Below are 22,411 nucleotides of genomic sequence, written 5' to 3' on the forward strand. Positions count from 1 at the left end.
ACTTATTCAGGTCATTCGCCAATTCTTTGTTTTCCATTGCTCTGCAGCCAGCTTCAATTTCTGGTTGTACAATGTGCACTCTCCCCTTTTATATATCTTAACAAAACTCCTGCAATCTCCTTTTCGAAAGCAAGCTAGCTTACATGTTTCGTGTTCATCACTTTATTGCTTCTTGAATTGTCCTCTGCTGCTGTATAAAAGCTTCCCAATCTTAGTCAGGCTGCGTAAGAGCATTCCTGTTAACTCACTGTCGAAAATATACTAATGTAACTGTCCTAATCCTATTGCCCATCATTAGATAGCGTGGTGACACAACACTGCTGACTCACAGGGCCAGGGACTCGGGTTCAATTCCAATCTCTGGACCCTGTCTTTCTGGAGATTTTGCAATCTCTGCATTGGGAGAATTTCCTCTTTTCTCTCTCCACAGTATGTTTCTGTGTGTTTGTTTCAGGTTTCTGCCATCTACAGTATATTTGCTTGTGTTTGATGGAGAATTGCTGCAAATATGACGGGTTTATTGTAAAAGTAGCTCTGGTCCTCAGGCTTCCTGAGTGCTTGGGAATCTTGCCCAGCCACTTATGTGAGTGCATGTCCCTGATTACCTACTCTGTCTCTCTCAATCCCTGAGTCCATCCGTCACTGCATGCAGCCTTTCATCGAGCCACCCCGGGATTCCCCACACCCCATTGCCTGGCACTGGATGCTCCCTACGCAGTGAGCGCACAAAGACACTGGGCACTTTCTGACGCGCTAGGTATCCGGGTAAAGACCCAGCCAGTAAAAGGAATAGAATAGCTAAAATCAATTGAACAGCAAAGCAGAGTAAACAGTCTGACTGGCACCCATCTGTTGTGACATTTTCAGGTCTTTTGGACTAATTTCTGTTTATCCTCGTCCATGTACAAATAGATACTCTGTAAGTATATCTTGTCACATAGGTTTGGAGGAGGTGACAGATATCAGATTCTATGGTCATTCCGACTGATTCGTTGGGCTCCACTTTCCTAGTTAATGAGATCACACTTAAGTTTTTATTGTCAAGTCTATCAATTTTAAAGTAAAGGTCTTGCTGGAGTTGTGCTGAAAGCGTATTTAAATATTGGGGAAACTATACTATGCCACGTGCCAGTGAGGTTAGGAATAGGAAGGCAGTATAGTTAAAAAACATGGCCAAAGAGCTGGTAGGGTAGGCAGCACTTCCAATAGGTGGATCATTGGGATTCCCGGGTCGGTAGGATAAACATAAGAAGGACGGGATGCAGCTGAACTGGCAGCAATTTCAGTTATGTGGGTCATTGGGAATCCTGGGTCAGTATGAAATACACAAGAATGACGGGATGGACGTGAACTGGCAGCAATCTCCTGGCAGGCAGGTTTGCTATTGTCACTCAGGAGGGTTTGAACTAGTGTGGCGGTGGGGGAGGGAAGGTGGAGCCAGAGCAGTTCGCCCACAAGCACAGTGACTGAAGAGCAGTTGGAGACTAATTCCAGTACAACTAAGACCAGCAACAAACTGACACAATGGGACTGGAAGTCTTGAAGAATGCTGATTTTAATGTGAGCAGTGTGACAGGCAAGGCAGATAAGTATACATAACTATGATACAAATATTAGAGATTTGGTTGAGAGAGGGATCAGAAAACTGTCAATCCAATGGGTCCAGAGCGAGTTGAAGAATGTGCAGTGAGAGGCTGGAGATGGTTGTTTGAAGCAAAATAATTACCCAACAGTTTATTGGAATTGGACAGAATGGGATGCAATGTACAGATTTAAGGGACAAGGAAGGAAACTGAAATTGTCTGTTTACAATATTTTACGCTTTACTGACAGTCCTTTGTAATCTCCTGTTACCAGAGATTAGACGAGGAGAATGTACATCAGGGAAACTCAAAAGAAATATCAGGTCAGGATCTGATGGAGTTTGGCTAAAGTGTATTTATTTCAATGCAAGAGTATGGGTAAGGACGATGAACTGGGAGCCTAAATCCATACATCGGTCTATGATGTTGCGGCTTTGCAGAGACTTGCTTGAGAGAGGGAAAGGACTGACCGTTCAAAGTATCCAGGGTTTCATTGGTTTAGGCGAGACAGAGAAGAAGCTAAAAGATGTGGACGAGTTATTTTACTGATCAGGGAGAATGCTACATCTGCAGGTGAACAGGACATGCAAGAGGGACCATCCAGGGCAGCAATATGGGTCAAGCTCAAAAATAAGATGGATGCTAGCACTGCGTTACCGTAATCTCTCCAACAGCCACGGAGGGATTGAGGAACAGATATGTATGTCGATTAAGGAAAGGTGTATATAAAAAAAAGTGGTCATAGTGAGTGACTTTAATATCCCCAATAATGACTGGACGTCCATTAGAGCAAGCGGCTTAGACGGGGCAGAATTTGTTAACTGCAGCAGTATATAGATAGTCCAACGAGAGGAAGAACCATACTGAACCTCGTATTGGCTATTGAGCCTGGCCAGGTGACTGACCTTTCAGTGAGACATAATTTTAGAAACAGGGGTCACCGTTCCTTCATATTTAAGATAGCTATGAACACGGATATGTCAGGACCTTGTGGGAATCTACTGAATTGGCGGAAGGCAAATTACGTCTGTATCAGGCAGAGCTCGGACGTGTCAATTGGGAGGACTGCTATCAGGCAAATCCAATTTTGTATGTGGGAACTGCTTGTTAAATCCTGACAGCAAAATCATCTGGTGAACTGCTCGAATTTCTATCTTTTTTTTGAACTGATATTTCAAGTCCGCTGCTTATCAGACAACAGGAAGAGATAAAGGATGATTCTGCATTGTGTCGTTCGCACGATCAGCCTGTCTCTCCAGGCACCTGAAGTCTTTATTGTGGGTCAAAGAACTTCAGAATTGATAGAGCACTGTAGGAGGCCATTTAGCCAATTGTACACCGACGAGCTCTCCAGCAGCACAATTTGTCAACAGAGAACAGAATGTGTGTGTCTGTGCGTGTGTGCGTGAGAGAGAGAAAAAATAACAGAGAAAAAAGGAAGTGAAGAGAGATAAAAGGAATGGAGAGAACACGGAGCCACAGAGTGAGTGAGAACAAGAGGTGTCAGACGAGTCTGAAGTTATATCAGAAGACAGCATGAGGAGAAATACACAGAAATTTCATTTAGAAACTCCCACACACTGCAAGCTCTTTGTCTGGTGCCGTACCCTGTGAGCACTATGCTGTCATCCCAGATCACTTATCTCCAATAATTTCACAGAACCGGCTTGCTGACGCTGAACAGGATCCAAAAGAACAATAGATTAGTTCCAGGGAGAAGGTGAATTAATTTTAATATTCTGGGCCAATAGGAATTTGTAGTCCCTCTAGACACGGTGTGAGAGACAGGGCGAGAGATTCTCAGTGAGGGGGATCACTGACAGGGGGAGATCAGCATCTCAGCTGTGGGTCAAATAATGACTGATAAAAGTTGAAAACCTCGGCTGTGGTTTTTAAATTCACATTTCAATTCATATAACTCCACAAACTTGCATCTTTGTAGTTTTCATGTTTTGGTATGTACAGAAAAGCTTGTTTTTTGTCCCTTTATTTTGTGTTGGGACCACAGTCCGATTGAATCCTAACTAAGGCTGTAGACAGAAGTCGAAACTGATTAGGAGTGTGTGTGTGTGTTGGCAGAGTTGGGGGGGGGGGGGGGGGGTGGTGTCCGTTATAGGGTTTAATTAGAAAAGAGGAGGTAAATGTACAGAGCTCAGGAGACGTTATTAAAATCTCCAGCACAGACGCAAATAAGACAGAGTGTATGGAAAGTGTAAGTAATCAGACTTCAAGCACACTGGACAAACAAATGAAAATGAGAAGAGGAACCGTTAATACAAGATTGAAGGGGTTATATCTGAATGCACGCAGTATAAGGAATAGAGTAAATGAACTTGTGGCACAGATTGAAATTGGTAGGTATGACGTGATGTGCATCACAGATAAGTGGTTGCAAGGGGATCAGGATATTCAAGGACTAATATCCTATCGAAAAGACAGTTAGCAGAGGGAGTGGGTTTACATTATTAATAAATGAAATTAAATCAATCGTAAGAAAGGAAGTAAAGTCAGATGGTGTAGAATCTGCGTGGGTAGAATTGAGGAATCACAAAGGTAAGACAATCACAGTTGGAGACTTGCACAGGTCTCCAAAGAGTAGTCAGGAGCGGGGGTACAAGATACACCAGGAGATAGAAAAGATCTGTAGGAAAGACAAAGTTACAGTGATCATGGGGGATTTCAATATGCAAGTGCAATGGGAACCAATTTTGGGAGTGGATCGCAAGAAAAGGAATTTGAGGAATGTCTCTGGGATGGATTTTTGGAGCATCATGTGGTGGAGACCACTCGGGAACAGATGACACTGGATTTAATGACGCAGGCTAGATAAGGGAGCTTAAGGTGAAAGAAAACTTCAGAAGCAGTGATTAGAACATGGTTGAATTTATTCTGCAAGTTGAGAGAGAGAAAGTAGAATCAGAGTTAACAGTATTTCAGCTGAATAAAGGCAACTGGAGAGGCACAAGGGAGAAGCTGGGTAGAATTGACCGGGACAGAAGTCTAGCAGGAAAGACAGGGGAACAGTAATGGCAGGAAATTCCAAGGTTAATTCAGGAGACACTGCAGAGAGACCTGCAGAGCAATAAAGGCATGGTACAGGGAGAATGAGGCAACCAGGGCTGACGAGGGAAGTCAGGGATTTCATATAGGTAAAGGCGCAAGCAATGTGAAGGGCAAAGGGAAACTGGAGAATGGGGCCAACAGAAGGCAAGGAAAAATAAATCAGGTGGGAGAAGATTAAATATGGGGGTAAGCTAACCAGTAATATAAAGGAAACTTTAAGAGATTCTTTAGATATATAAAGTGCAAAAGAGAGGTAAAAGTGAATATGGACCACTGGAAAATGATGCTGGAGAGACAGTAGTGGGAAACAAAGAAATGGCTGAGGAACTTTGCATCAGCCTTCACAGTGGAAGACACGGGTAATTTCTCAAGAATTGAATAGACTGAGAGGGCAGTCCTGAATATGGTGGTCATCGCCAAGAAGAGCATGTTAGAAAACGGAATGGCCTGAATGTGGATAGCTCACCTGGACCAGTTGGAGTAAACCCCAGCCTGTAAGGGAGATAACTGAAGAGTTCGTGCAAGCGTAAGTGGTAATCTTTCAGGAATGACTAAAATCAGGAAACGGCAAAGTGGCTGTATAATTGCTAACATGACACCACATTTAATAAGGGAGTTAGGTAGAAGATGGAAAACTGCAGACTGATTAGTCTAACCTTGGTTGTGGGTAACATCCTGGAATCCATCGTGAAGGATGGGATTTCTGATACTTGGAGGTGTTTGGTAAAATAGGACAGAGTCAGCATGGTTTCATCAAGAGGAGATCAGTCCTGCCAAACCGGCTAGAAAACAGTGAGGGAGTAATGAGCCGATTGGATCAAGGAGAACCAATAGATGTTATCCTTCTGCACGCAAGAATCCTTTCACAAAATGCCATGCATGAGGCTATTGAGAAAGGTATGGGCCCATGGTATTAGAGACAAGGTGCTAGCATGGATAGAAGTTTGGCTGCCTGAGAGAAAGCATAGAGTGGAGATACAAGTGTTTTTCTCAGGATGGCAACCAGTAACAGGTGGTGTTCCACAAAACTCAGTGTTGGGACCACAACTTTTCACTTTGTGCATTCATTATCTATATGAAGGAACTGAGGGCATTCTGGCTAAGCTTTCAAACAGTGCAAAGAAAGATAGAGGGACAGGCAGCATTAAAGAGGTGGTTCGGCTGCAGGAGGGTGCTCTCGTGCATCTCCTCAACTTTCCACACCTCCGCCCTTGCACTCCACCCTTCCAACGACAACAAATTAGAACGTCTCTGGTGTTCGCCTTCCATCCCACCCACCTCAAGATACAACGCATCATCCTCCGCCATTTCTGCCACCAACAGTCAGACCCCAACACCAGAGATATACTTCGCTCCCCACCCCTATCATCATACTGCTGAGACCATTCCCTCACAACTCCCTCGTTAGGTCCACACGCCCTCACCAAGCCACCTTCCACTCCCAACACCATCCCTTGACACTGCAAGAGATATGAAACCTGTGCCAACACCTCTCTCCTCACCTCCACCCAAGGCCCCAAAGGATCCTACCACATCAGGCAGAGAACATCCTTGTGCATTCAAACACCTCTTCTAGTCAGTCCATTGCTCCTGTCTCCTATACATTGGCGAGACAGGATGTCAACTTACAGACCGGTTCAGGGAACACTCTTGGACACATAAACCCCACTTCCCTGTGGCCGAATACTTCAACTGCCCCTCCCACTCCGCCAAAGTCCTGCAAGCTTTTGGCCTCCTCCACTGCCAAATTCTAGCCACCTGACTTCTGGAGGAAGAATGCATCATCTTCTACCTTGGGACCCTCCAAACACACGGTATCAAGGACAATTTCACCCGTTTCCTTATCTCCCCTCCCGCCACCTGATCCCAGATCTAACCATGCAACTCAGCACCGCCCTCTTGAACTGTTCGACCTGTCCATCTACCTTCCCAAGTATCAAATCCACCTTCCACTCTGACCTATCACTATCATCGCCTACCTTCATATAGCTGTCGCCTCCCAAGCTACCTTCCTCCCAGCGCCAGCACCCCCAACCCATTTATCTCTCTGCCCCCTTCCGCCCACCCCACATTCCTGATGAAGGCTTTATGCCGGAAACGTCGAATCTCCTGCTCCTCGGATGCTGCCTGACAGGCTGTGCTTCTCTATGACCACACTTTTTGACTCTGATCTCCAGCATCTGCGGTCCTCACATTCACCTGTTGAAGGACTTTCACAGGTTTGGAGAGTGAGCAAAGAAGCGGCAGTACAATTTGGGAAAGTGTGGGAAAGCATTTTGCTAGGATGAATAGAGGCATAGACTATTTCCGAAATAGCGAGCAAATTCAGAAGTCTGAAGGGCAAAAAGATTAGGGAGTTTAGTCCAGGAGTCTTGAAAGGAAAACTTCCAGTTTGTCAGTAGTTAGGCAGGCAAATACAATGCTGGTACTTATTTCTAGAAGGCTTAAATATAAAAGTAGGAATGTACTGCTAAGGCTCTACAATGCTTTGCTCATGCCACATTTGGATTATTGTGCGCAGTTTTTCGTCCCAAATGTCTGGAAGGATGTACTGGTCTTGGAGCGTTTTCCAAAGAGATTCACGAGAATGGTGCCAGGAAATAAAAGCTTAACATATAAAAAATATTTGAGGGCTCTGGGTCTGTATTTGTTGAATTCAGAAGGACGTTAGGAGGACTAATTGAAAATTACAGAATACTAAATGACCTGGGAGACAGGAGATTTTGGGGAGATGTATCCAATGTAGGAGAGACTAGTACCCGAGGGGACAGTGGAAAGAGAAGACCTTTTCGAACAAAGATAAGGAGAAACCTCTTCAGCCAGACAGCGGTGAATCTATGGAATTCACTGCTACAGAGAGCTGTCGAGTCCAGCTCATTGAGTATATTTTGGAGTGGAGAAAGTGAGGGCGGCAGATGCTGGAGATCAGAGCTGAAAATGTGTTGCTGGAAAAGCGCAGGAGGTCAGGCAGCATCCAAGGAACAGGGGAATCGACGCTACGGACATAAGCCCTTCAAGAATGAGGAAAGTGTGTCCAGCAGGCTAAGATAAAACGTAGGGTGGAAGGACTTGGGGGAGGGGCGTTGGAAATGCGATAGGTGGAGGGAGGTCAAGGTGAGGGTGATAGGCCGGAGTGGGGTGGGGCGGAGAGGTCTGGAAGAAGATTGCAGGTTAGGAAGGCGGTGCTGAATTCGACGGATTTGACTGAGACAAGGTGGGGGGAGGGGAAATGAGGAAACTGGAGAAATCTGACTTCATCCCTTGTGGTTGGAGGGTTACCAGGCAGAAGATGAGGCGCTCTTCCTCCAACCGTCGTGTTGCCATGGTCTGGCAATGGAGGATTCTAAGGACCTGCATGTCCTTGGTGGAGTGGGAGGGGGAGTTAAAGTGTTGGGCCACGGGGTGGTTGGGTTGGTTGGTTCGGATGTCCCATTGGTGTTCTCTGAAACGTTCCGCAAATAGGCGGCCTGTCTCCCCAATATAGAGCAGGTCATATCGGGTGCAGCAGATGTAATAGATGATGTGTTTGGAGGTGCAGGTGAATATGTGGCGGATATGGAAGTGTCCCGTGGGGCCTTGGAGGGAAGTAAGGGGGGAGGTGTGGGCGCACGTTTTGCATTTCTTGCGTTTGCAGGGGAAGGTGCCGGGAGTGGAGGTTGGGTTAACATAGACCATAGAACATAGAACAATACATCACAGAACAGGCCCTTCAGCCCACGATGTTGTGCCGAACATTTGTCCTAGCTTAAGCACCCATCCAATTACCTATCCAATTGCCACTTAAAGTTCGCCAATGATTCTGACTCTGCCACTCTACAGGCAGCGCATTCCATGCCACCACCACTCTCTGGGTAAAGACCCTACCCCTGACATCTCCCCTATGCCTTCCACCCTTCACCTTAAATTTATGTCTCCTTGCACCACTCTGTTGTACCCGGGGAAAAGGCTTATGATTGTCGACTCTATCTATTCCCCTGATCATTGTATAAACCTCTATCAAGTCACCCCTCATCCTTCTCCGTTCCAACGAGAAAAGGCCTAGCACTCTCAAACTATCGTCGTACGACCTATTCTCCATTCCAGGCAATATCCTGGTAAATCTTCTCTGCACCCTCTCCAAAGCTTCGACATCTTTCCTAAAGTGAGGCGACCAGAACTGCACACAGTACTCCAAATGTGGCCTAACCTGTACAGCTGTAACATCACTTAACGACTCTTGAATTCAATCCCTCTACTAAAGAACGCTAATACACCATAGGCCTTCTTACAAGCTCTATCCACCTGAGTGGCAGCTGGTGGGGTGTGTGGACCTGACGAGGGAGTCACGGAGGGAGTGGTCTTTTCGGAACGCTGATAGGGGAGGGGAGGAAAATATATCCATGCTGGTGGGGTTTGTTTGGAGGTGGCGGAAATAACGGAGGATGATACGTTGTACATGGAGTTTGGTGGGGTGGTAGGTGAGGACCAGTGGGGTTCTGTCCTGGTGGCTGTTGGTGGGGCGGGGCTCAAGGGCGGAGGAGCGGGAAGTGGAAGAGATGCGGTGGAGGGCATCGTCGACTACGTCTGGTGGGAAATTGCGGTCCTTGAAGAAGGAGGCCATCTGGGTTGTACGGTTTTGGAACTGGTCCTCCTGGGAGAAGATGCGGCGGAGATGCAGAAAGTTGGAATATGGGATGGCGTTTTTACAGGGGGCAGGGTGGGAGGAGGTGTAGTCTAGGTAGCTGTGGGAGTCGGTCGGTTTATAGTAAATGTCCGATTCCGTCATCTGAGATAGAAATGGAAAGGTCTAGGAAGGGGAGGGAGGAGTCTGAGACGGTCCAGGTGAATTTGAGGTCGGGGTGGATGGTGTTGGTAAAGTGGATGAACTGTTCAACCTCCTCGTGCGAGCACGAGGCAGCGCCGATACAGTCATCGATGTAGCGGAGGAAAAGGAGTGAGACGGATGGGCTCTTGACTGTAAAGGGGATCAAGGGTTACTGGTAGAAAGTGTGAGAATGGGGTTGAGAAGCATAACAGCCATCATGGAATGGCGGAGTAGGCTCAATGGGCATAATGGTGAAATTTCTGTTCCAATATCTTCTGGTTTTATGGTTAATATTGGCTCTGCTCATTCCTCATTGGAGATGTATCCTTAAATTTGATCTTCATATGATTTATGAAGAATAAAATTCCAATACTGATGGTTGTGAAATATCATGTTCCCTCCCCCCAGTCTCAGCAGCCATGCCCCGATAACATAATCAAACTGCAATTAAAATCCAGTGAAATTTACTTCAATACAGTTGATTGACATTGATAAAATTAACAGCATGACCCTTACCTGCCCTCTCTGAACCTTGAATAACCATCTGAATTGTATGTCACATCATATTCTCTGTTATCATATCCATGCCATTTGTCTGTCATCACTCATATTGTCATAAGCAATTTTCTGTCAGATTATGGACTAGGAAAGTTCTCTACATATTTTACTAACATTATAATCACTGATCAGTAGTTACAGACTATATGTTTCGCTTTCTAAGCCGAGAAAGTTGTTTAAGTTCTGACAATCCTTTGACATTACTGCCATATCTAAGTCAGATTGAATGATTACATTCAATCAATCTACCATCTCAAATATTTCTTCCTGTTCACCCACCACACATATCCCATGCCAAATGTGTAAACTTTAAAAATTCTTTTAAATTTTAATAAAATCATTATTGAATTCAAAGGGGTTAACTGGAGCTATTTTTCAGTGACTGTGATTAATATCAATCTCAGTGAATCCTAATTATGGCAGTGGAGAGTTTCCAAGGTTGAAATATAAATGGGCTCTGTTCAATGTGCTATCACATAGTATGAGTAGGAGCATCACTGACAGCACTAACAGGGATCAGCAGCTCGAGAGAGAGCGCGGGAGGAGAGATCAGAATCTGAGAACATTAGACTGGAATGTTCCAACAGTGGATCAGAATCTGAGAACATTAGACTGGAATATTCCAACAATGGAACAGAATTTGAGAACACTACACTGGAATGTTCCAACAATGGACAGGAGTTTATCCTCTGGTCTTTACTGGCTTTCACGGCCTTGGATATAATTAGCATCACGGATCCAGGATATCCTTTGGATTATTCAAGGTGGCTACTACCCCATCCTTGCGATTGTTGGTGTTCCTGGTAAGTCATTATATTTGTCTACTAAACTGGGTTGAACTCAATTTCTGCTCATGATATTTAAATTTTGGAAAGTGCAAGTCAATGTCTTCAGTTCCAAACAAAAAATATAACTATCAAACTACTATTTATAAATTACTCACTGATATGCGAGATGTACACAGAATGTTCTCAAAATCCATAATCCATTTTGTCCTTCACGGATTTACATCTCCATGTCCTCCCCACTCACCAATCATGTCCAAAACCACCATCATGATATCTCAGTCTCGTCTGCAGTCTCAGTGTAACTTCTGAATGAACCATGATTTTTGCCTTTGTTCAATCTGGATGCAACAGTTTCAAGTGCCTTCTAATCACATGTCCGTCACTAAATAATTGCTCTTGAGGATGTTTGACGTGTTCCCTGCACGTACAGGAAGACAGTTTATGGTAATAAAGTCATTGACTCATAATCTAGAGCCACAGAATAATAGTCTGTTGATATCTCATGAAGGAAAGTGGTGGAATTTAAAAGCAACCGTTATCATTTGTTATAAAAGCCCATCTGCTTGCCTGAAGTCCTTTAGGTAAGTCAATGTGTCAACCTTCCCTAGTCAGGTTTCCGTGTGACTTCAGTAATGAACATGTGGGTGTACTGCACCTTTTAACTACCTGACAGCACCGAGTCTTCTGAAAAATAGATATAATTTAACATTTGGTTGAACAACTCGATTAGCTCATTGTCTTGAGACAAAAACAAATTCAGCCAAACAGTTTAAATTATACCCCAAATGACCCACCTCCAATCAAGTTTGAATGTAATATATTGATAATCTTAAAAGCCAATGACACAATCCAATAGTTTGGAGGTACAAGACCATGGGAAATTGAACAGTTGAGAACAGAGCTGCCAAGCTACCAGCATACAAAGACTGCCTGAAATATAGCTCCTTTGAAAGTATATTCATTGATTAGTAACTAGTGAAGCAGAATCCCCCAGAAGAAAAGAAGACAGGACTCTGGAGAAGAACCGAAAGCTTCCTGGTTTTGAGATAAGAAGTTTTATTTTGTAAATCATAATTAGGAGTCTTATCGGACTCGTATTGTGGAGGGGGAAAGGTCAAAGTTAGGTTCGAGGAAGAAGTCGTAAATATTCGTTCGATTATTATTCTCTGTAATACTTTAAGAAATAAAGTTGTTAATTTTTACTTTAAATAGTTCTTAGACTGTAGAATTATCACATATTACTGCATTGGATAAATCTTTTCTGTGATGCTGGTTATAATTAAGCAGAAGAATTTATCCTGAATTATAACACCACAAACCCCCAGCAATGTGGTTTTCTCTTTACTGTCCTGTGGAACAACTGAACCAGCCACTCAGTTTAAGATTGGCGTAACATGCTGCCCTGACCAGGGCTGCATGCATCCTGTGAGAGAAGAACAAAAGTAAAGATAGCTCCCTTCCTCTACCTGTTTCCCGTATTTGTATAGCTCATTTCTATTCAGGTAGGTGATCATTACATCTTTTCGGTGTATTCGATCTCATTGAAATTCTGCCCGAGTGTGATGCACATCTCCATAGGCAACTCTGGTGCTGGCTTTATTGATGCTGACGTACAAATTTAAGGGACTTATAAATTCCATGTCAGTCGTAGTGCATAAAGCAATAATGGCGTTTCATAACACAGGAAGGAAACGGCGATGTCTAAGTGAGAGAAAAGGATTACTGTGATCATCCCTGAGTGTGTTGAGGCAGTATTTGGGGTACGGTGGATAGACTTTCTCTCAAGTCTCACCAGACTAATCCCTGGGATGATGGCAACATGAACAGTGAGTGAAGCTCAATGAGAGAATAAGGTGATTGCATTGAACATTAAGGGGGATGTACAATCACTTATGATGTTCTAAACAGACACTATTACGGTGATAAATTCCATGGCTTTTTTTTCACTCGGGTTACATGATTCTCGATAGTTAAAGAGCCCCTGAGAACGTTCCACCCAACCACCATCACTCCCTATTTTGATTCAGAGAGAGAGAGAGAGAGAGAGAGAGAGAGGTTCAGGTTTTTGAAAAAAAAAACTCTCCCAACGTTAATCCAGCTCAATTGGTGCGTGATCCTGCAATGAACGTCATGCTATCCATAATCCCGACAGTAGCAACAGTACCTTCATTATAAAAGAGTTAACTCTTCCCAGCATCTTCTGACCTACATAGAACACATGGGAGTGTCTTCTCGGAGATGGAAGATGCCTCCTTGAGACTTTACACAAAATATTTTGTTTCCCTTATCACTGCCAGCAAACCATGTTAAGGTAGCACATGTTCTACAAACAATGGAACCGTGATTAACACCATGGAGCCCCCTATCAATGAAGTCTCGGTTTCATTGGTTTGTCATGTTAGAGTATCAATGACGCCCTCCTGTTTCTGTATAACTATCTCGTGGGGCTGAATAGCCTCCTCCTGGTCTCATGGAACAGGTTTAAGGGTCTGATTGGGCCCTGCCTGTTCCTGTTTAACAGCTCGATGTACTGACCAGACCCCTTCTCTTCCTGTGGAATAGGTAGGTGGATTGAATGTCCCTCTTCTTGTTCAGTAGTTTCCACGGGCTCAATGGCTTCCACATATCAGTGTGCAACCAGCCTGGGATGCTGATTGAGCTCCTTTATTAACTGTGGAAATGTGCAGTGTCTGGCAGCGCTGTAACATGAATGTTACCGACACTTTAACAGCATAAACTGAATGCTACCCAGGTCTTGCTGCACATGGACACAAGATGGTTCAGGAGCTGAGGAGGCACAAAATCTCTGAATATTATGTGATCTTCAGTCATCATCCCTACTTCAGATCTTATGATGGGGAAAGGCATTGATATAGCAGTTGAAGATGTTTGTGCTGAGGAGGCTAACCTGAGGATCTCCTGCAGAGTTATCCCGGAACTGTTAGGGCTGTTGGCCACCGACCACAAACATCTTTCTTTGTGCTCGGAAAGACCCAGACAAGTGGGAGGTTACACTTGATTTCCATTCAGCTCAAATAAGTGGGTGGTCCTGATGCCATCCTCAGTCAATTACTCACTTGATATCAAAGCTATTCAGTGTTTGCTGAGCACCTGTGTTCACCTCTCGTTCATATCAATTAGTTGACGATATATGTGTAGGGAATGTTTTCCTCTCACAGCGGGTAATCAATGTCAGGAATTATCTGGGCTAGCGAGTTATGGGAGCTACATCACTGAAAGTATTTAAGGAGTAGGGAGATGGATTTTTGACCTGTCAGACAGCTATGGGATGTGAAGAATTGGGCGTTAAAAAGGAGTTAATGCCAATAATAGATCAGCCATGATGGTGGACAATAGCTTGATCGTCCGACTTAGCTGATCCGGTTCCTTATGTCCTCATATTCTGTAATTACAAAGTTAATGCTTGTAATTTTCCTGAACGTTCTGTTATTGGATGTTGCAATCAGACACAGCAAAGTATTTTGTGAGTCATCTCTGGGTGAGATATGAGGGTTGTATTCACAGTGAATCTGGGCCTGTATTATGACAAACAAATAAAGCAAGTTGCAGAGAGGAGACACTCTGCAAAGAGACCAGAGGCGTCTTTTGAACCCAGCCTGGATTTCCAAATAGCATTTTCCAACCCACAACCGCGTGTGTGTGACAGTATTGAGGGACTGAATGAGATGCTGTGTTACTGTGGATCAGGTATTTGGAGCAAATGGCCTCCAACTGCTCCTTGCAGGAGCTGTGAGTGGTTGGATGGAACATAGGAACATAAGACTGAGCAGCAGGAGTGTGCCATTAAACACTTTGTCACCGCTCCACCATGCACAAAGATTATGGGTCATGTTATTGTGGTCTCCCCAGCACTTTTCTGTCTGTATTCCATTTTCTACATTCACTTTTCTGTCAAATGTCAATAAATACAACTTTGAATAAATGTAAACATCCAGGCACCACAAACTTCTGGGGATGGAATTTCCACTTGGACAGCCCTTTGCAAATTTCTCATTTGTGTTCCAGCCAATGTTGGAGGGTCACTGTTTCATTTTCCGTCCCACTCCTCCACTGGTTACACCAGTCTTAAATGGAACCAGTTTAATGATGTGGCCAATAATATCGGTCTCAGAGTAGGTCATTTTCTAGAAAATAAATGTAAGACACAGAACGTTGAACTCATATCAAATGGTAAAATGACAGAGAGCTCCAAATGTTATTCTGCCTTTGAAGTTATTCTGTTCAAATAAGCTACCGGTTGTGGGATTGTTTTCTGGAACAGTTGGATTTGGCTGAATTCCCATTGTTTCGGGCATATGAGAGTTTCCAATGAATCCTCACCAGGAATCCATCACAAGTGGCAAAGATAACGCAGGGATTTTATAGACTGACACTTTGCTATCTGGTGGAACAAAGTAAGAGAAAGGGATCAATCGGCTGTTGCTTCTCAGGCAGGGAACAATTTTCTCCCTCTCTGTATTGAAACATACAATGATGTCAACTGAACACCAAACTGGACCATGTGTGCTCTCCTCGATCATTCTCTGGAAAATCTGATTATGGATTATATGCAGGGGCATCATTGCTCTTGTTGTACACAATTCCATTCAATCTCAGAAAATGTCCCCATTTTATAATTTGATGACATGCTTACACGTGTCTGTCTAATTTGTAAATACTGATCTTTTTATTCAAATTTATTCTCTAGCTTTCGTCTCCCTGACAAGAGATAATATGCGTCCAGCTGATGCACTTTTCTGAAAGTCATGGTGGTTCAATCCTATTTCTAGGCTAAGATCAGAACTGATTATCCCCCATAACCAAAGGCCGCCATCCCAGGAATGAGGAAAGGGAAACCTCTTTGAAAATTTCAAAAATAATTATATCCTTTTATTTTAGTGTTAGGGGATCAAAACTGCACACAGTGCATCAGATGTGGTCTCAGCAATGCCCTGTACAGATGCAGTAAAACATTCCTGCAATTAAACCTGAAGCGTTTGTCAAAAACAGCATCATTCCACTTACCTTCCAAATCACTTGCTGCATCTGCAGACTGGCTTCACATGATTCATGTCCCAGAAACATGGAAACCGCCTGTATCACAGAGTTCTGCAATCTCTCTCCATTTAAATTGATTACCATTATTTTATCCTTCATGCCAAAATAGACAAGTTACCTTATGTTATTTCAACTGAAGTTTTCCGCACTAACCTTCCCTATCTATAATCATATTCTGGATCAGTGGTGCTGGAAGAGCACAGCAATTCAGGCAGCATCCGAGGACAGGCAAAATCGACGTTTCGGGCATATTGCAGACTCAGGATCTCAATTTGACGACACAATGAATGACCATCTTGGTGTACGAGCTAATTGAGCTCCAAGCCATTCTCTCCCCTTCCTCTAAATTATTGATACAGATTATTGGTCATTGATGACCCCACAGTGATCTCTGAGGCACTCCATCAGTTCGAGCTTTGCAGCCTGAAAGTAAACATTTCTCTCTACTATGTATTTCCTGCTAACGACATATTTCCTGTTCTGTGTAGCCGTTCAGGCGGGTTGAATGGCCTCGTCCTGGGCTGTGTAATGTAATCAACGATCTGAATTACTTAATTCTATATTCCTGTGTAATTTCTTAGAGGGGCAGAATGGTCTCCTCTTGTCTCATTGTAGCGATCCTGTCTGACGGTTTGGGGTGGTCCCCTACCCTGCAACAGCATCGAGGAGTGGATTGAAGGAACAACACATGGGTTCCGGGCAGCAGTATATCTCCATAACAGCCTCGATGGTGGATTGAGGGAACAACACATGGGGTAGGGGCAGCAGTATATCTCTATAACAGCATCGAGGGTGGATTGAGATAACAACACATTCAGAATGATCATGGTTGGTCCAATTGTCTCTGATCATCCTTCTCCTGTCAGTTCCCGATAAACATTGACTCTCCTGTCCAGCAAAGATCAGTCGAGCTCAGCCTAGAATATCCTCAATAACAGAGTCTTCCCTATTTCCTGAGGATGAGGATACCACAGACCGCCAGGCACTAAATGGAAAGGGTCATCTTTATTTCATTGTCAGACCCGTTACATTAAAACTGTGCTAACCTCACATCAAATCACCACCTCTTTTCATACTTAAGGATATAGTAATTATGAATAACCATAAACCATTCTGCCCTCCAAGCCTGTCCCACATTCCCACTGACTCTTTCCGGTCAAATATGTATCAAATACAGCCTCTGCTGCAATCTCAGAAAATGAATACTTGACAGCATAACACCACATGAGCATGAAAAAAGGAGCAGGATTAGTCCATTCGGGCCTTCGAGTCTGATATGCCATTCAATAATTTCTTATATGTACCCCAAACGCATTCTCATGCCTTCTCCCTAGAATCCTTGATCTCTTTACAAACCAAAAACGTGCCGATTTATGTCTTAATGACACTAGTGCTTGTGTCTCTGTGTGTATGTATATATATATATATATATGTGTGTGTGTCTGTGTCCTTTTGTGTGTGTCCGTATGTGTGTGTCCATGTGCTTGTTTTCTGTGTATTTGTGTGTCTACATCTATGTACCTATGTATCAGCCTCTGTGTTTCTATCTGTGTTTGTGTCTATTTGTGTCTAACTGTATATGTCTTTGTGTGTTGCAATGTGTGTGTATGCCTATCTCCTTATATGTGTTGTGCATGTTAGTATGTTGGGGTGTTTACTAATACGTCTGTGCATTTCAGTGTCTGCATCTCTGTGCAGTGAGTTATCTGTTTTTGTTTGAGAGTGAATGGACTGACGTTGGAACTGACAGCGGGTTTAAAGTGAGAACTGAATGTTGCTCTTTACTCAGTTGATGGGAAGTGGATGTTTCAGAAGCTTCCCATGAGCCATCTTGTTTCTGTCCGGCTCATGCCAGGTTCCTCCCCACATGGCGGGAGAAGGGGGTGTGAGGGAACAGATATCAGGCACAACACCACCCGGCTTGGACCTTTCTGACCCATTTCAGACAGTTTCTCCTGGAACAGAAGAAAGGGAGAGAGGGAGGGAGAGTGGAAATGGGTGACCCTGCTGTTAATGTTGCTGGATGTGGGGCTGGCGGAAATGATGAGCTGTCCGGAATGAGTCAGTCGACAGTTGTAAATAAATTTAGTATTATTAGTGTGGGGGGTATTGTGTAGGTGACAGAGAAAGTGAGGAAGAAAGTTGTTGAATTCAATAGTGAGTTTCGAAATGCCTGAGCCATATTTGGAAATAGAGTGCGAGCCTTGTTCGGGGGTCAGTGCTATAACAGGTATACAGGGAGTGTGAAGGAGCAGATAGAATACGGTGACCCTTATCCTGACAGAGCGGAGAAGGATATTGACGCTTGTCCTGTATCACAGCGTCAAGGTGACCCTTCCGGAATGTCTTATCCAAGTCTATCACCAATAACGCCACAGACCATGTGCCTCAGATTCAGCTTAAGAAGAGCTTACAAATAACAAGGAGAAGCAAACATTGGTGTATTATATATCGAAACTAAAACTGTTGCAGAAATTCTGTGCGCTATATGCTCTGAAAATTAGACATGCAAATATCATGGATACTGCAGTCTTATTGGATGGTCTCAAGATGCATCTCCACTGCGTTAACTAAGTGACTGCTCATGCTGTGAAAAATAAATTCCCTAAATGTATATCAGGTGGGTTGAAGAGTATGCATTGAACCAAACTAGAGATCAAGTTTTTTTTCGGATTTGGTGTTGTGTCGTCAGGAGGACTAATCAATATCCTTGCTCTGAAGCAGCTTTGGAGGAGTAGTGACATTAATATGTTGTATTTTACACGGCGTCTGCATACAATATAGAACGTTTGTACATTTTGGTCAAACATGATGGAAGCATGGAGCCGAGAGGGTCAAGTTTGTTTCAGTGAATTGGGAAAATACAAAATAACATTCAGTGGGAGATAAGCAATGGTTGTTAGCGTCATAGAGTCCTATAGGCCCTTCGGCTCAAACTGATCCATTCCGACCAAAATATCAATTCACACTAACCCCATTCCCAACCATTGCCCCGTATCCTACTAATCCTTTCCTATCCTGTATTTGTCAAAATGCATTTTAAATGTAGTGAATCTACCCACCTTAACTACTTCTGCTGTTAGCTCATTCCATATGCATATCCCCCTGTGTGTAAAAACGTTGCTCCTCAGGTTCCCTTTTGTTTTTCCCCCTCTGACCTTAAACTGATGCCCTCTAGTCCGTGATTGTCCAATCCCGGGAAGTAAAGGCTGACTGCATTCACTCTATCCATGCCTGTTATGATCTTATACCCTTCAATAAGATCCTCTCCCCAGTCTCATACATGCAAAAGTAAAAGGTCCTAGCTTTTCCAACCTCTCCCTATAACTCAGAGCCTTGAGTCTTTGGCAACATCCTTGTAAATTTCTTCTGCATTCATTCCAGTTTAATGACATCATTCCTATAGCAAAGTTAACAAAACTGAACATAACGCTATAAGTATGGCCTCATCAGTGCCTCGAATTCTGCAGCATTTCTCCCCAAATTCGCTGAGGAGAAAGTGAGGTCTGCAGATACTGGAGATCAGAGCTGTAAATGTGTTGCTGGAAAAGCGCAGAAGGGCTTATGCCCGAAACGTCGATTCTCCTGTTCCCCAAATTCGCTACTTAGTGCCCTGACTGATGAATGCCAGTGTGCCAACAGTCTTCTTCATTACCCTGTCTACCTCTGAATCAACTTTCAGAGAACCATGTACCTGAATTCCAAGGTCCCTCTGTTCCACTACATTCCGTAAGACCCAGCCATTCACCATAAAATTCCGATATTGATTTGAGTTTCTAAAATGCAAGAACTTGCACTGATCTGCATTAAAATCCATTTACCATTTCTCGGCCCACTTATCTAGCTGATCAAGGTACTGCTGCAAGTTCTGAAATTTCTGATAATCTTTGTCATTCTCCATGTAACCGCCTATTTTATTGTCACCTTCAATCTTACAAATCATGCACGTACATTCTCATCTAAATTATAGATATATGTAATATATAGTGGTGCCAGCATCGCCCTGATGCATTCCATTAGTCCCAGGCCTCCAGTCTGACAAGCACCCTTCCACTGTTACTCTTTGCTTCCTACCATCAAGCCAATGTTGTATCTAATTTGGCAGGTCCTCCTCAGTTTCATGCGATCTAACCTTCCAGATTAGCGCACCATGTAGAAGCTTATTGAAGGCCTTACTTGAATCCATTAAGACCTCGCATACCACCCTGACCTCCTCAATGTTGCTGGTCACTTCGTCAAAGAATTCGAACAAATTTGTGAGCTATGGTGTCCGATGCACAAAGTCCTGCTGACTTTGATGATAGACTCTTGCCCGAAACATTGATTTTCCTGTTCTTCGGATGCTGCTTGCTCTGCTGTGCTTTTCTAGCACCACTCTAATCTTCCTCCGAATCACACCCTGTCTTTCCTAATGCACGTGTATCTTATCTCTCAGAACCTTTTCAAGTAAATTACCTGCTACAGATTTTAGGTTTAGTGGTCCATAGTACCCAAGTTTTTCTTTTTAGCCCTTCCTGAGTAAGGGCACAGCATTCGCAACCCTCCAGTCCTCCGGGACCTCACCCGTTGGCCAGCGATGATGCAATAATATCAGCCAGGTCTCCCGCAATTCCTTCTCTGTGCTCCTGCAGTGTTCCTGAATATATCTGGTCAAGACCAGGAGATTTATAGAAATAATGCAAAGTCTGAATAATACGTCTATTTATTTCAGGTATAAACACCAAAGAAAGGGAAAATGACGCAATGATGTTTAACATAACAAATTAGAAAACGTATTAATCATAGGAAGTGGCGTCGGAAGAATTTCAGTCATTGTGGAAACCTGAGAATTCTGAGAAATTCACGATCTAGAAACAAGGGTCATGAAATTGATAAGGAAATCAAAAACAGTACATGAATGCTAACAAACAGGAACAAAAACACTGCATAAATCTACAATCTGTATTTCAAAGGAAACAAAGTAAAAGCAAGGTCAAATATGGAAATTGGTAGTTGGGAGAGGAGAGTTTATTGTGAAAAACAGGGAAATGGCCAAGAAAATAACTAGTTATTTTGCATCTGTCTTCATGGAGGAAGATCCACAAAATCACCCAGAAATTCCAAGTGATCATTTAGGGATTGTGCAACTGAAGACATAAAGTCAACTTATATCAGTAACAAGGTGGTATTTGAGAATGTAACTTGATTGAGCATTGCGAAGTCTGACAAACCTAATGTACTTCATATTAAAATGTCAGACATAAATCGGCAATAGAAATGTTAATTGCACTGTCGATGATTGATTTTCATTTTCCTGTGCATTCTGCAGAGACTGGAAGCCATTGTGGATAAATGGAAGTTAGCAAACGTGGTCCAAGCACTATAGATTAATGGAAGGAATCCAAGCATCTAAAAAGGGAAGAAGACATAGTTTGGAGAACTGCTGAACAATTAACTTGACATCGGCAAGTTGGAAACTGTTGGAATCTATTATACAGCATGTGATATTGGATATTTAGGAATTAACAGCAACAATGGAGAAAATCCATTTGTATTTCTGACAGATGTCCAACTCGATGTGCCATTAGTTTTTAGACCCCATCAACCAACGTCTGAGAAAAGGAACAGGGAGTGACTTCGCCACAGGAAATAGCATCACCAACACAAAGAAATCCAAACGTATAAATGGAAAGCAGGAATTTTAAGCATTGTTTCGCATGAAGTCAACTGGAGATGTTACCTAATAAGAGAACGAAACTTCTGGAAATGTAGCGAGCAAACCTACATCCATTGTGCAAAGTGTTGGTGACCCAATCTGAGAAAGAATATACTGACCACAAAAAAATGCAATGGACATTGTCCAGATTAATCCCTCAGATGGCGAGATTGCCTAATGAGGAAACTCGGCCTGTGTTCTTTAGAGTTTTAAAGAATGAGAGGAGGGTCAAAATGAAACTTGGAAACTTCACAAAACAGATGCCAAGTTGGAAATAAACAGGACGTTTCCCTGGCTGTCAGTTCCACATTCAAGGCAAATAATTGCAGTTTCATGGACAGACCATTTAAGACGGCAATAAGGAGGATATTCTTCACTTGGTGAGAACTGCCTAAAACAGGGGCATAGAAACCTGCTGGTAGGGCAAGATTATGGAGAATCCCCAGATATTCTGCAAGTGTGCCAAGTGGAAAAGATAACAAAGGAACAGGTCGGACTCATTCGTGACTTGCCAAGTTGCATCCAAATCACCTTATTGTTAGGAGACAGAGGGTAGTGGTTGAAGGCTGTTAGTGTGACTGAGACCGGTGTCCAATGGTGTATCACAGGGATCAGTATTGTGTCCCTTATTATTTGTGATACGGAGGTGTTGGTGTTGGACTGGGGTGGATAAACTTAAAAATCACATAACACCAGGTGATAGTCCAGCAGGTTTATTCAGAGGCATGAGATTTCAAAGCGCACAATCACCTGATGAAGAAGCAACTCTTCCAAGCTAGTGCCTCCGAATAAACCTGTTGGACTATAACCTGGTGTTGTGTCATCTTTAACCTGATTATTTGTGGTATTCATAAATGATCCA

Source organism: Chiloscyllium plagiosum, unplaced genomic scaffold (assembly GCF_037043375.1).
Source record: "Chiloscyllium plagiosum isolate Xiang-an unplaced genomic scaffold, Cpla_swu_hap1 HiC_scaffold_37, whole genome shotgun sequence".
In the NCBI taxonomy this organism is placed as follows: Eukaryota; Metazoa; Chordata; class Chondrichthyes; order Orectolobiformes; family Hemiscylliidae; genus Chiloscyllium; species Chiloscyllium plagiosum.